Source organism: Oncorhynchus gorbuscha, unplaced genomic scaffold, assembly GCF_021184085.1.
Source record: "Oncorhynchus gorbuscha isolate QuinsamMale2020 ecotype Even-year unplaced genomic scaffold, OgorEven_v1.0 Un_scaffold_794, whole genome shotgun sequence".
Lineage (NCBI taxonomy): Eukaryota > Metazoa > Chordata > Actinopteri > Salmoniformes > Salmonidae > Oncorhynchus > Oncorhynchus gorbuscha.
Genome location: NW_025745813.1, coordinates 154757 through 169066, shown reverse-complemented (window position 1 = coordinate 169066; position 14310 = coordinate 154757). Strand labels below are relative to the sequence as shown.

General features: G+C 50.1%; 1 protein-coding gene across 1 annotated transcript in view; it reads left to right on the top strand.

The window, feature by feature from the left end:
• Positions 1-8431: 8431 nt before the first annotated feature.
• LOC124020271 (myosin-11-like) overlaps positions 8432-14310 on the top strand; it is a 125859-nt gene continuing 119980 nt past the window's right edge. The window contains 1 exon segment of the mRNA XM_046335616.1: positions 8432-8580. The gene's annotated coding sequence lies outside the window, so the exon portion shown is untranslated.

Sequence of the window (14310 nt, the reverse complement as noted above, 5' to 3'; positions counted from 1 at the left end):
GTGGCACTAGGCCTGGAGAGCTACAGAGAGATACCGTGTGGCACTAGGCCTGGAGAGCTACAGAGAGATACCATGTTGATATAGCTTATTCCTAGGCCTGGAGAGCTACAGAGAGATACCATGTGGTACTAGGCCTGGAGAGCTACAGAGAGATACCATGTTGATATAGCTTATTCCTAGGCCTGGGGAGCTACAGAGAGATACCGTGTGGCACTAGGCCTGGAGAGCTAGTGGGAGATACCATGTTGATATAGCTTATTCCTAGGCCTGGAGAGCTACAGAGAGATACCTGTGGCACTAGGCCTGGAGAGTACAGAGAGATACCGTGTGGCACTAGGCCTGGAGAGCTACAGAGAGATACCGTGTGGCACTAGGCCTGGAGAGCTACAGAGAGATACCGTGTGGCACTAGGCCTGGAGAGCTACAGAGAGATACCGTGTGGCACTAGGCCTGAGAGCTACAGAGAGATACCGTGTGGCACTAGGCCTGGAGAGCTACAGAGATACCGTGTGGCACTAGGCCTGGAGAGCTACAGAGAGATACCGTGTGGCACTAGGCCTGGAGAGCTACAGAGAGATACCGTGTGGCTCTAGGCCTGGAGAGCTACAGAGAGATACCTGTGGCACTAGGCCTGGAGAGCTACAGAGAGATACCGTGTGGCACTAGGCCTGAAGAGCTACTGAGAGATTTCCTGTGGCACTAGGCCTGGAGAGCTACAGAGAGATACCATGTTGATATAGCTTATTCCTAGGCCTGGAGAGCTACAGAGAGATACCGTGTGCCACTAGGCCTGGAGAGCTACAGAGAGATACCGTGTGGCACTAGGCCTGGAGAGCTACAGAGAGATACCGTGTGGCACTAGGCCTGGAGAGCTACAGAGAGATACCGTGTGGCACTAGGCCTGGAGAGCTACAGAGAGATACCATGTGGCACTAGGCCTGGAGAGCTACAGAGAGATACCGTGTGGCACTAGGCCTGGAGAGCTACAGAAGATACCGTGTGGCACTAGGCCTGGAGAGCTACAGAGAGATACCATGTTGATATAGCTTATTCCTAGGCCTGGAGAGCTGAGATACCATGTGGTACTAGGCCTAGAGAGCTACAGAGAGATACCATGTTGATATAGCTTATTCCTAGGCCAGCTCCTGGCACTAGGCCTGGAGAGCTACAGAGAGATACCATGTTGATATAGCTTATTTAGGCCTTACCATGTGGTACTAGGCCTGGAGAGCTACAGAGAGATACCATGGTGATATAGCTTATTCCTAGGCCTGGGGAGCTACAGAGAGATACTTTGTGGCACTAGGCCTGGAGAGCTACAGAGAGATACCGTGTGGCACTAGGCCTGAGAGCCATACCGTTGCACTAGGCCTGGAGAGCTACAGAGAGATACCGTGTGGCACTAGGCCTGGAGAGATACCGTGTGGCACTAGGCCTGGAGAGCTACAGAGAGATACCATGTGGAGGCCTGAGAGCTACAGAGAGATACCGTGTGGCACTAGGCCTGGAGAGCTAGGATACCTGGCACTAGGCCTGGAGAGCTACAGAGAGATACCGTGTGGCACTAGGCCTGAAGAATACTGAGAGATTTCCTGTGGCACTAGGCCTGGAGAGCTACAGAGAGATACCATGTTGATATAGCTTATTCCTAGGCCTGGAGAGCTCTATACCGTGTGCCACTAGGCCTGGAGAGCTACAGAGATACCATGTGGCACTAGGCCTGGAGAGCTACACCGTGTGGCACTAGGCCTGGAGAGCTGCCAGAGAGATACCGGTGGCACTAGGCCTGGAGAGCTACAGAGAGATACCATTGGCACTAGGCCTGAGAGCTACAGAGAGATACCTGTGGCACTAGGCCTGGAGAGCTACAGAGAGAGTGGCATAGGCCTGGAGAGCTACAGAGAGATACCATGTTGATATAGCTTATTCCTAGGCCTGGAGAGCTACAGAGAGACATTTCTAGGCCTGGAGAACAGAGAGATACCATGTTGCACTAGGCCTGGAGAGCTACAGAGATACCGTGTGGCACTAGGCCTGGAGAGCTACAGAGATTTTTAGGCCTGATTTTGGCACTAGGCCTGGAGAGCTTAGTCCTAGGCCTGGAGAGATACCGTGTGGCACTAGGCCTGGAGAGCTACAGAGAGATACCATGTGGCACTAGGCCTGGAGTTTTACCGTGTGGCACTAGGCCTGGAGAGCTACAGAGCCATGTGGCACTAGGCCTGGAGAGCTACATACAGTTGGCACTAGGCCTGGAGAGCTTAGTGGCACTAGGCCTGGAGAGCTTGATACCGTGTGGCACTAGGCCTGGAGAGCTACAGAGAGATACCGTGTGGCAAGGCCTATACAGAGAGATACCGTGTGGCACTAGGCCTGGAGAGCTACAGAGAGATACCGTGTGGCACTAGGCCTGGAGAGCTACAGAGAGATACCGTGTGGCACTAGGCCTGGAGAGCTACAGAGAGATACCGTGTGGCACTAGGCCTGGAGAGCTACAGAGAGATACCGTGTGGCACTAGGCCTGGAGAGCTACAGAGAGATACCATGTTGATATAGCTTATTCCTAGGCCTGGAGAGCTGCAGAGAGATACTGTGTGGCACTAGGCCTGGAGAGCTACAGAGAGATACCATGTTGATATAGCTTATTCCTAGGCCTGGAGAGCTACAGAGAGATACCATGTGATATATACTAGGCCTGGAGAGCTACAGAGAGATACCATGTTGATATAGCTTATTCCTAGGCCTGGAGAGCTACAGAGAGATACTGTGTGGCACTAGGCCTGGAGAGCTACAGAGAGATACCATGTTGATATAGCTTATTCCTAGGCCTGGAGAGCTACAGAGAGATACCGTGTGGCACTAGGCCTGGAGAGCTACAGAGAGATACCATGTTGATATAGCTTAGTCCTAGGCCTGGAGAGCTACAGAGAGATACCATGTTGATATAGCTTAGTCCTAGGCCTGGAGAGCTAGAGAGATACCATGTTGATATAGCTTAGTCCTAGGCCTGGAGAGCTACAGAGAGATACCATGTTGATATAGCTTAGTCCTAGGCCTGGAGAGCTACAGAGAGATACCATGTTGATATAGCTTAGTCCTAGGCCTGGAGAGCTAGAGAGATACCATGTTGATATAGCTTAGTCCTAGGCCTGGAGAGCTACAGAGAGATACCATGTTGATATAGCTTAGTCCTAGGCCTGGAGAGCTACAGAGAGATACCATGTTGATATAGCTTAGTCCTAGGCCTGGAGAGCTACAGAGAGATACCATGTTGATATAGCTTAGTCCTAGGCCTGGAGAGCTACAGAGAGATACCATGTTGATATAGCTTAGTCCTAGGCCTGGAGAGCTACAGAGAGATACCATGTTGATATAGCTTAGTCCTAGGCCTGGAGAGCTACAGAGAGATACCATGTTGATATAGCTTAGTCCTAGGCCTAGAGAGCCACAAGTGGTGTTGATAAATAGCTCCCCACTGTCTCCTAGGCCTGTATATGGTAATGATAACTGTCTCCTAGTGGGGGTATATGGTAATGATACCTGTCTCCTAGTGGGGGTATATGGTAATGATACCTGTCTCCTAGTGGGGGTATAGGGTAATGATACCTGTCTCCTAGTGGGGGTATAGGGTAATGATACCTGTCTCCTAGTTGGGTGTATAGGGTAATGATACCTGTCTCCTAGTGGGGGTATAGGGTAATGATACCTGTCTCCTAGTGGGGGTATAGGGTAATGATACCTGTCTCCTAGTGGGGGGTATAGGGTAATTGATACCTGTCTCCTAGTGGGGGTATAGGGTAATGATACCTGTCTCCTAGTGGGGGTATATGGTAATGATACCTGTCTCCTAGTGGGGGGTATATGGTAATGATACCTGTCTCCTAGTGGGGCTATAGGGTAATGATACCTGTCTCCTAGTGGGGGTATAGGGTAATGATACCTGTCTCCTAGTGGGGGGTATAGGGTAATGATACCTGTCTCCTAGTGGGGGTATAGGGTAATGATACCTGTCTCCTAGTGGGGGGTATAGGGTAATGATACTTGTCTCCTAGTGGGGGGTATAGGGTAATGATACCTGTCTCCTAGTGGGGGGTATATGGTAATGATACCTGTCTCCTAGTGGGGGTATATGGTAACGATACCTGTCTCCTAGTGGGGGTATATGGTAACGATACCTGTCTCCTAGTGGGGGGTATAGGGTAATGATACCTGTCTCCTAGTGGGGGTATAGGGTAATGATACCTGTCTCCTAGTGGGGCTATAGGGTAATGATACCTGTCTCCTAGTTGGGTGTATAGGGTAATGAGTCAGGTTTGTAGGCCTCCTTGCTCACAAAAACTTTTTCAGTTCTGCCCACAGATTTTCTATAGGCTTGAGGTCAGGGCTTTGTGATGGCCACTCCAATACCTTGACTTTGTTGTCCTTAAGCCATTTTGCCACAACTTTGGAAGCATGCTTGGGGTCATTGTCCATTTGGAAGACCCATTTTTGACCAAGCTTCAACTTCCTGACTGATGTCTTGAGATTTTGCTTTAATATATCCACATAATTTCCATCTTCATGATGCCATCTATTTTGTGAAGTGCACCAGTACTTCCTGCAGCAAAGCACCCCACAACATGATGCTGCCACCCCCGTGCTTCACGGTTGGGATGAGGTTCTTCGGCTTGCAAGCCTCCCCCTTTTTCCTCCAAACATAACGATGGTCATTATGGCCTAACAGTTCTATTTTTGTTTCATCAGACCAGAGGACATTTCTCCAAAAAGTACAATCTTTGCCCCCATGTGCAGTTGCAAACCATAGTCTGTCTTTTTTTATGGCGGTTTTGGAGCAGTGGCTTCTTCCTTGCTGAGCGGCCTTTCAGGTTATATCGATATTGGACTCGTTTTACTGTGGATGTAGATACTTTTGTACCTGTTTCCTCCAGCATCTTCACAAGGTCCTTTGCTGTTGTTCTGGGATTGATTTGCACTTTTCTCACCAAAGTATGTTCATCTCTAGGAGACACAACGCGTCTCCTTCCTGAGCGGTACGACGGCTGCGTGGTCCCATGGTGTTTATACTTACATACTATTGTTTGTACAGATGAGCGTGGTACCTTCAGGTGTTTGGAAATTGCTTCCAAGGATGAATCAGACTTTTGAAGGTCTACAAAAAATATTTATTTATTTATTTTGATTTTCCCATGATGTCAAGCAAAGAGGCACTGAGTTTGAAGGTAGGCCTTGAAATACATCCACAAATACACCTCCAATTGACTCAAATGATGTCAATTAGCCTATCAGAAGCTTCTAAAGCCATGACATCATTTTCTGGAATTTTCCAGGCTGTTTAAAGGCAGTCAACTTAGTGTATGTAAACTTCTGACCCACTGGAATTGTGATGCAGTGAATTATAAGTGAAATAATCTGTCTGTAAACAATTGTTGGAAAAATGACTTGTGTCATGCACAAAGTAGATGTCCTAACTGACTTGCCAAAACTATAGTTTGTTAACACGACATTTGTGGAGTGGTTGAAAAACGAGTTTTAATGACTCCAACCTAAATGTATGTAAACTTCCGACTTCAACTGTACCCTAACGACACATACATCAGTATCTCTCTCTTTATCACTCTCTCTCACGGTCTCTCTCTCCATGTGTAACAGTTTAACTTTCATCCGTCCCCTCGCCCCAACCCGGGCTCGAACCAGGGACCCTGTGCGCATATAGACAACTGACACCCTCGAAGCATCATTACCCATCACTCCACAAAAGCTGCATGACGTCACCCGATTTAAACGCTATTAGAGCGCACCACTGCTAACTAGCTAGCCATTTCACATCGGTTACACATGCCTCTCCCCCTCTTTCTCTCTACCTTCTCTCTCTTTATCTCTCTCTCCCCTCTCTCTGCCCCCCCTCTTTTTCTCTCTCCCTCTTTCTCTCTACCCGTCTCTCTCTCTCTTCTCTCTCTCTCCCCCCTCTCTATCCCCCCTCTAACTCTCTCCCCTCATTCTCTCTCATTCTCTCTCATCTCTCTCTGCCTCTCTATCCCCCTCTAACTCTCTCCCTCTCATTCTCTCTACCCGTCTCTCTCTTTATCTCTCTCTCCCCTCTCTCCCCCCTCTAACTCTCTCCCTCTCTTTCTCTCTACCCGTCTCTCTCTTTCTCTCTCTCTCCCCTCTCTATCCCCCCCTCTAACTCTCTCCCCTCCTCCTCTCTATACATGTGATTATATGGTAACACACAGCGGAGTTCCAGATCATAAGGCATTATGACACAGACAAGGTTCAGTCCACAGTTAGTTTCCACAATGTCCTTACATGCACTTGAGCCAAGTAGGCCATTGACTCTGAGTAAATAGAATGCAAAATATCTTCAAGATAGCATTGAAAGCATTAAACACATAATATGTGTCCCAAATGACACCCTATATGGGCCCTGACCACCCTGGTCAAAAGCAGTGCACTATATAGGGAATAGGGTGCCATTTGGGACTCAAAGCTGGTTCATTTCCATGCATTTCCATGGGCTGTAATTTCTAATTATGCCACATATCTTGATCCTTTCTCATTGAGCACACAAACTCTGTCCAGAGAGACGGAGAGGGAGAGAGAGAGAAGGAGAGAGACAGAGAAGGAAGGAAGGAAGGAAGGAAGGAAGGAAGAAGGAAGGAAGGAAGGAAGGAAGGAAGGAAGGAAGGAAGGAAGGAAGGAAGGAAGGAAGGAAGGAAGGAAGGAAGGAAGGAAGGAAGGAAGGAAGGAAAAAGAGTAAGAGAAAGAGAGAGCACAATATTTAGGCTACAGATAAACACAAAAATTAGGTGAACCAAAAAAACATATCCTTAGGCTCTATTGTAAACATTCTCCTTTCAAATGGTGTCATTTAGATAAAAGGTGAATGGGCCTGTACATGTTTCATTTGTTGTAACCATGGTTTGCTATTCCATAAAATACATCCACGTTTTATTTAATTCATTCCAAAGAAGTGCTCTGGCAGTAGGATTGAATCGGTCTAAGTCCCCATCTGTGGAAGGCCAGCGTCCTCGCTAACCTTGTCATGCCAAGGAGTGGAATGACAGCACAGACAAACTGGTACCAGGGTAATGACAGCACAAACAAACTGGTACCAGGGTAATGACAGCACAAACAAACTGGTACCAGGGTAATGACAGCACAAACAAACTGGTACCAGGGTAATGACAGCACAAACAAACTGGTACCAGGGTAATGACAGCACAAACAAACTGGTACCAGGGTAATGACAGCACAAACAAACTGGTACCAGGGTAATGACAGCACAAACAAACTGGTACCAGGGTAATGACAGCACAAACAAACTGGTACCAGGGTAATGACAGCACAAACAAACTGGTACCAGGGTAATGACAGCACAAACAAACTGGTACCAGGGTAATGACAGCACAAACAAACTGGTACCAGGGTAATGACAGCACAAACAAACTGGTACCAGGGTAATGACAGCACAAACAAACTGGTACCAGGGTAATGACAGCACAAACAAACTGGTACCAGGGTAATGACAGCACAAACAAACTGGTACCAGGGGACAGCACAAACAAACTGGTACCAGGGTAATGACAGCACAAACAAACTGGTACCAGGGTAATGACAGCACAAACAAACTGGTACCAGGGTAATGACAGCACAAACAAACTGGTACCAGGGTAATGACAGCACAAACAAACTGGTACCAGGGTAATGATATCACAAACAAACTGGTACCAGGGTAATGATAACACAAACAAACTGGTACCAGGGTAATGATATCACAAACAAACTGGTACCAGGGTAATGACAGCACAAACAAACTGGTACCAGGGTAATGACAGCACAAACAAACTGGTACCAGGGTAATGATAACACAAACAAACTGGTACCAGGGTAATGATAACACAAACAAACTGGTACCAGGGTAATGATATCACAAACAAACTGGTACCAGGGTAATGATAACACAAACAAACTGGTACCAGGGTAATGACAGCACAAACAAACTGGTACCAGGGTAATGACCAGGGTAATGACAGCACAAACAAACTGGTACCAGGGTAATGACAGCACAAACAAACTGGTACCAGGGTAATGATATCACAAACAAACTGGTACCAGGGTAATGACAGCACAAACAAACTGGTACCAGGGTAATGACAGCACAAACAAACTGGTACCAGGGTAATGACAGCACAAACAAACTGGTACCAGGGTAATGACAGCACAAACAAACTGGTACCAGGTTAATGACAGCACAAACAAACTGGTACCAGGGTAATGACAGCACAAACAAACTGGTACCAGGGTAATGACAGCACAGGCAAACTGGGACCTCAAATCGTTGGCTGCTGTGAAATTTTGGTCACCATAGAGACGAGGAGGAACCGCGCGCGCTGCTCTCCTCCCACGGGCGGAGCGGGCCGGTTTAAATACCTTGGTAGGATGCTTCATCCGGTGGAAGGATAGTTCAACCCTCAGCAGTTTACCTGTCCCGTCCCGCTATCTCGTGGAGTCACGTTTACCCAGACAACTTTGTAGGATAGACTACATCCCGAGTCCATCATCTACCGGAGAAAGACTAAAGTGAGTATTGAGTCTGCTTCCTTTTAAATAAATGTGGCCGTATGCGAATAGTCTACCGGTGACAGCCTGCCGTTCTTTACAGACAGGTGCATATAGAGAGGTCTGTTACTGCGTGCAGGACAGCGTTGTTTGAACACGGAAATATATATATATTGTCAGTTCTGTTAGAAGAAAGACCGTTGGAAAATTAAATATGCTACAAGGTTTTAGGCGGGCTGCGCCTGTTCAGGTGCTACGTGTTGCTTTGCAATGTTTCAATCAACAATGTGCACTTTATTGGACTTTCAGATAAGTTGTTGTCGCTAAATTTAGATGACGTTTCGGCTTTTCCATGTAGGACCCGATCCCCTGGGTCTCAGCTTGTGTTTTAGTGTTGTGGTGATATAAGGGTATAGTTGGGTTGGGTTTGAACAGGCAATACGCACGACACTACCTACCTACCTACCTACCTACCTACCTACCTACCTACCTACCTACTGTGCCATAAACGTTTAGACCTCTTGACAGAGGCTGTGTTTACATACAGGCTCGGATAATAGAGTGATGTTTATGTCAGGTGATGGACTTTTTCCAACTGCCATTTCATTTATTAGCATGTCACCTTGTTCAACAATTCATAGACCTAAAAAATACAAACATCATCACCAGAAGTTAGTTTGACTCCAGAGTTGGGATCAATCCCATTTCAACTCCATCTATTCAAAATACAACCATCATCACCAGAAGTTGGTTTGACACCAGAGTTGGGATCAATCCCATTTCAACTCCATCTATTCAAAATACAACCATCATCACCAGAAGTTGGTTTGACTCCTGAGTTGGGATCAATCCCATTTCAACTCCCATCTATTCAAAATACAACCATCATCACCAGAAGTTGGTTTGACTCCTGAGTTGGGATCAATCCCATTTCAACTCCATCCATTCAAAATACAAGCCCAGTACCGCCATTCAATAACGTGAATGTGAATTTCAGCCGCCATTAATCTCCTGTATGGTAACCCCACTGGCCCAGCCGCCACACAGCCCAGTACCTGGTAACCCCACTGGCCCAGCCGCCACACACTGGCCCAGCCACCACACAGCCCAGTACCTGGTAACCCCACTGGCCCAGCCACCACACAGCCCAGTACCTGGTAACCCCACTGGCCCAGCCACCACACAGCCCAGTACCTGGTAACCCCACTGGCCCAGCCACCACACAGCCCAGTACCTGGTAACCCCACTGGCCCAGCCACCACACAGCCCAGTACCTGGTAACCCCACTGGCCCAGCCACCACACAGCCCAGTACCTGGTAACCCCACTGGCCCAGCCACCACACAGCCCAGTACCTGGTAACCCCACTGGCCCAGCCACCACACAGCCCAGTACCTGGTAACCCCACTGGCCCAGCCGCCACACAGCCCAGTACCTGGTAACCCCACTGGCCCAGCCGCCACACAGCCCAGTACCTGGTAACCCCCTGGTAACCCCACTGGCCCAGCCGCCCACACAGCCCAGTACCTGGTAACCCCACTGGCCCAGCCGCCACACAGCCCAGTACCTGGTGGCCCAGCCGCCACACAGCCCAGTGCCCCCACTGGCCCAGCCGCCACACAGCCCAGTACCTGGTAACCCCACTGGCCCAGCCGCCACACAGCCCAGTACCTGGTAACCCCACTGGCCCAGCCGCCACACAGCCCAGTACCTGGTAACCCCACTGGCCCAGCCGCCACACAGCCCAGTACCTGGTAACCCCACTGGCCCAGCCGCCACACAGCCCAGTACCTGGTAACCCCACTGGCCCAGCCGCCACACAGCCCAGTACCTGGTAACCCCACTGGCCCAGCCGCCACACAGCCCAGTACCTGGTAACCCCACTGGCCCAGCCGCCACACAGCCCAGTACCTGGTAACCCCACTGGCCCAGCCGCCACACAGCCCAGTACCTGGTAACCCCACTGGCCCAGCCACCACACAGCCCAGCACCTGGTAACCCCACTGGCCCAGCCACCACACAGCCCAGCACCTGGTAACCCCACTGGCCCAGCCACCACACAGCCCAGTACCTGGTAACCCCACTGGCCCAGCCACCACACAGCCCAGTACCTGGTAACCCCACTGGCCCAGCCACCACACAGCCCAGTACCTGGTAACCCCACTGGCCCAGCCACCACACAGCCCAGTACCTGGTAACCCCACTGGCCCAGCCGCCACACAGCCCAGTACCTGGTAACCCCACTGGCCCAGCCACCACACAGCCCAGTACCTGGTAACCCCACTGGCCCAGCCACCACACAGCCCAGTACCTGGTAACCCCACTGGCCCAGCCACCACACAGCCCAGTACCTGGTAACCCGTCCTCACTGTGCAGCCAGAACACCATCAGCTAATGTCAATGTATCCTTTTACTGGGCACTTTCACCTCTTCATTCAAAGACTCCATCATGGACATTATTACTGACGGGTGTGGCTGCTTTGTGTGATGTATTGTTGTCTCTACCTTCTTAGCCTTTTGTTCTGTTGTCTGTGCCCAATAATGTTTGTGTTGCTACCATGTTGTGCTGCTACCATGTTGTGTTGCTACCATGTTGTGCTGCTACCATATTGTGTTGCTACCATGTTGTGCTGCTACCATGTTGTGCTGCTACCATGTTGTGCTGCTACCATGTTGTGCTGCTACCATGTTGTGTTTCTACCAAGCTGTGTTGTCACGCGTTGCTGCCATGTTGTGTTGCTACCATGTTGTGTTTCTACCAAGCTGTGTTGTCATGCGTTGCTGCCATGTTGTGTTGCTACCATGTTGTGTTGCTACCATGTTGTGTTTCTACCAAGCTGTGTTGTCATGCATTGCTGCCATGTTGTGTTGCTACCATGTTGTGTTTCTACCATGTTGTGTTTCTACCAAGCTGTGTTGTCATGCGTTGCTGCCATGTTGTGTTGCTACCATGTTGTGTTGCTACCATGTTGTGTTTCTACCAAGCTGTGTTGTCATGCATTGATGCCATGTTGTGTTGCTACCATGTTGTGTTGTCATGTGTTGCTGCCTTGCTATGTTGTTGTCTTAGGTCTCTCTTTATGTACTGTCGTCTCTCTTGTCATGATGTGTGTTTTGTCCTATATTTTAATTTAATTTATTTTTAATCCCAGCCCCCGTCCCCTCAGGAGGCCTTTTGCCTTCTGGTAGGCCGTCATTGTAAGTAAGAATTTGTTCTTAACTGACTTGCCTAGTTAAATAAATGTTTAAGAAAAAAATAATTAGATGTTAATGCTGTGACCAGAGACTACGCGGCCTAGTGACTGACTGATTGACAGGTCATCATGTTGGTGTCAACAGTAACGCTAGGCTGGAGCTGGCCACAGGAGAGGAGACACTGACTGGACACACAGTTCCCTTATAAGGAATAGAAGTGGTTAAGTCCCTGGCTGTGCCCTTAATCCTATGGGCCCTGGTCAAAAGTAGTGCACTACGTGGGGACTAGGATGCCATTTGGGACGCAAACCCCTAGCATCTCTCTGTATAGGGCCATCAGAGGCAGTGGGCTTTGAGGAGAGGCTTCAACCAAACATGGTCATCGTTATCGTCCTCCCAGCGTGGATAATCAACCGCTGTTCGTCCTCCCAGCATGGCTTATCAACCGCTGTTCGTCCTCCCAGCATGGCTTATCAACCGCTGTTCGTCCTCCCAGGGTGGATAATCAACCTCTGTTCATCCTCCCAGCATGGCTTATCAACCGCTGTTCGTCCTCCCAGCATGGATAATCAACCGCTGTTCGTCCTCCCAGCGTGGATAATCAACCGCTGTTCGTCCTCCCAGCATGGCTTATCAACCGCTGTTCGTCCTCCCAGCATGGCTTATCAACCGCTGTTCGTCCTCCCAGCATGGCTTATCAACCGCTGTTCGTCCTCCCAGCATGGATAATCAACCGCTGTTCGTCCTCCCAGCGTGGCTTATCAACCGCTGTTCGTCCTCCCAGCGTGGCTTATCAACCGCTGTTCATCCTCCCAGGGTGGATAATCAACCGCTGTTCGTCCTCCCAGCGTGGCTTATCAACCGCTGTTCGTCCTCCCAGCGTGGCTTATCAACCGCTGTTCGTCCTCCCAGCATGGCTTATCAACCGCTGTTCGTCCTCCCAGCATGGCTTATCAACCGCTGTTCGTCCTCCCAGCGTGGCTTATCAACCGCTGTTCGTCCTCATGGCTTATCATCCTCCCAGCATGGCTTATCAACCGCTGTTCATCCTCCCAGCATGGCTTATCAACCGCTGTTCGTCCTCCCAGCATGGCTTATCAACCGCTGTTCGTCCTCCCAGCGTGGCTTATCAACCGCTGTTCGTCCTCCCAGCATGGCTTATCAACCGCTGTTCGTCCTCCCAGCATGGCTTATCAACCGCTGTTCGTCCTCATGGCTTATCAACCTCTGTTCGTCCTCCTCCCAGCATGGATAATCAACCGCTGTTCGTCCTCCCAGCATGGCTTATCAACCGCTGTTCGTCCTCCCAGCATGGCTTATCAACCGCTGTTCGTCCTCCCAGCATGGCTTATCAACCGCTGTTCGTCCTCCCAGCATGGCTTATCAACCGCTGTTCATCCTCCCAGCATGGCTTATCAACCGCTGTTCATCCTCCCAGCATGGCTTATCAACCGCTGTTCGTCCTCCCAGCATGGCTTATCAACCGCTGTTCATCCTCCCAGCATGGCTTATCAACCGCTGTTCGTCCTCCCAGCATGGATAATCAACCTCTGTTCGTCCTCCCACCGCTGGATAATCAACCGCTGTTCGTCCTCCCAGCATGGCTTATCAACCGCTGTTCGTCCTCCCAGCATGGTCTGTTCGTCCTCCCAGCATGGCTTATCAACCTCTGTTCATCCTCCCAGCATGGATAATCAACCGCTGTTCATCCTCCCAGCGTGGCTTATCAACCGCTGTTCGTCCTCCCAGCGTGGATAATCAACCGCTGTTCGTCCTCCCAGCGTGGCTTATCAACCGCTGTTCGTCCTCCCAGCGTGGCTTATCAACCGCTGTTCGTCCTCCCAGCGTGGCTTATCAACCGCTGTTCGTCCTCCCAGCGTGGCTTATCAACCGCTGTTCGTCCTCCCAGCATGGCTTATCAACCGCTGTTCGTCCTCCCCAGCGTGGCTTATCAACCGCTGTTCGTCCTCCCAGCGTGGCTTATCAACCGCTGTTCGTCCTCCCAGCGTGGCTTATCAACCGCTGTTCGTCCTCCCAGCGTGGCTTATCAACCGCTGTTCGTCCTCCCAGCGTGGCTTATCAACCGCTGTTCGTCCTCCCAGCGTGGCTTATCAACCGCTGTTCGTCCTCCCAGCGTGGCTTATCAACCGCTGTTCGTCCTCCCAGCGTGGCTTATCAACCTCTGTTCGTCCTCCCAGCATGGCTTATCAACCGCTGTTCGTCCTCCCAGCATGGCTTATCAACTGTTCGTCCTCCCAGCTGGTTATCAACCTCTGTTCGTCCTCCCAGCATGGCTTATCAACCGCTGTTCGTCCTCATGGCTTATCCTCCCAGCGTGGCTTATCAACCGCTGTTCGTCCTCCCAGCGTGGCTTATCAACCGCTGTTCGTCCTCCCAGCGTGGCTTATCAACCGCTGTTCGTCCTCCCAGCATGGCTTATCAACCGCTGTTTCAAGGCTTTATAGCTGCAGTTATCCTGCTGATGCTTTACATATTCTATGGCGTCGTGGTCATGGGCAGGCGGAGCTGGCCTGCTGCAAAGCCTTGTGGGTCCTGT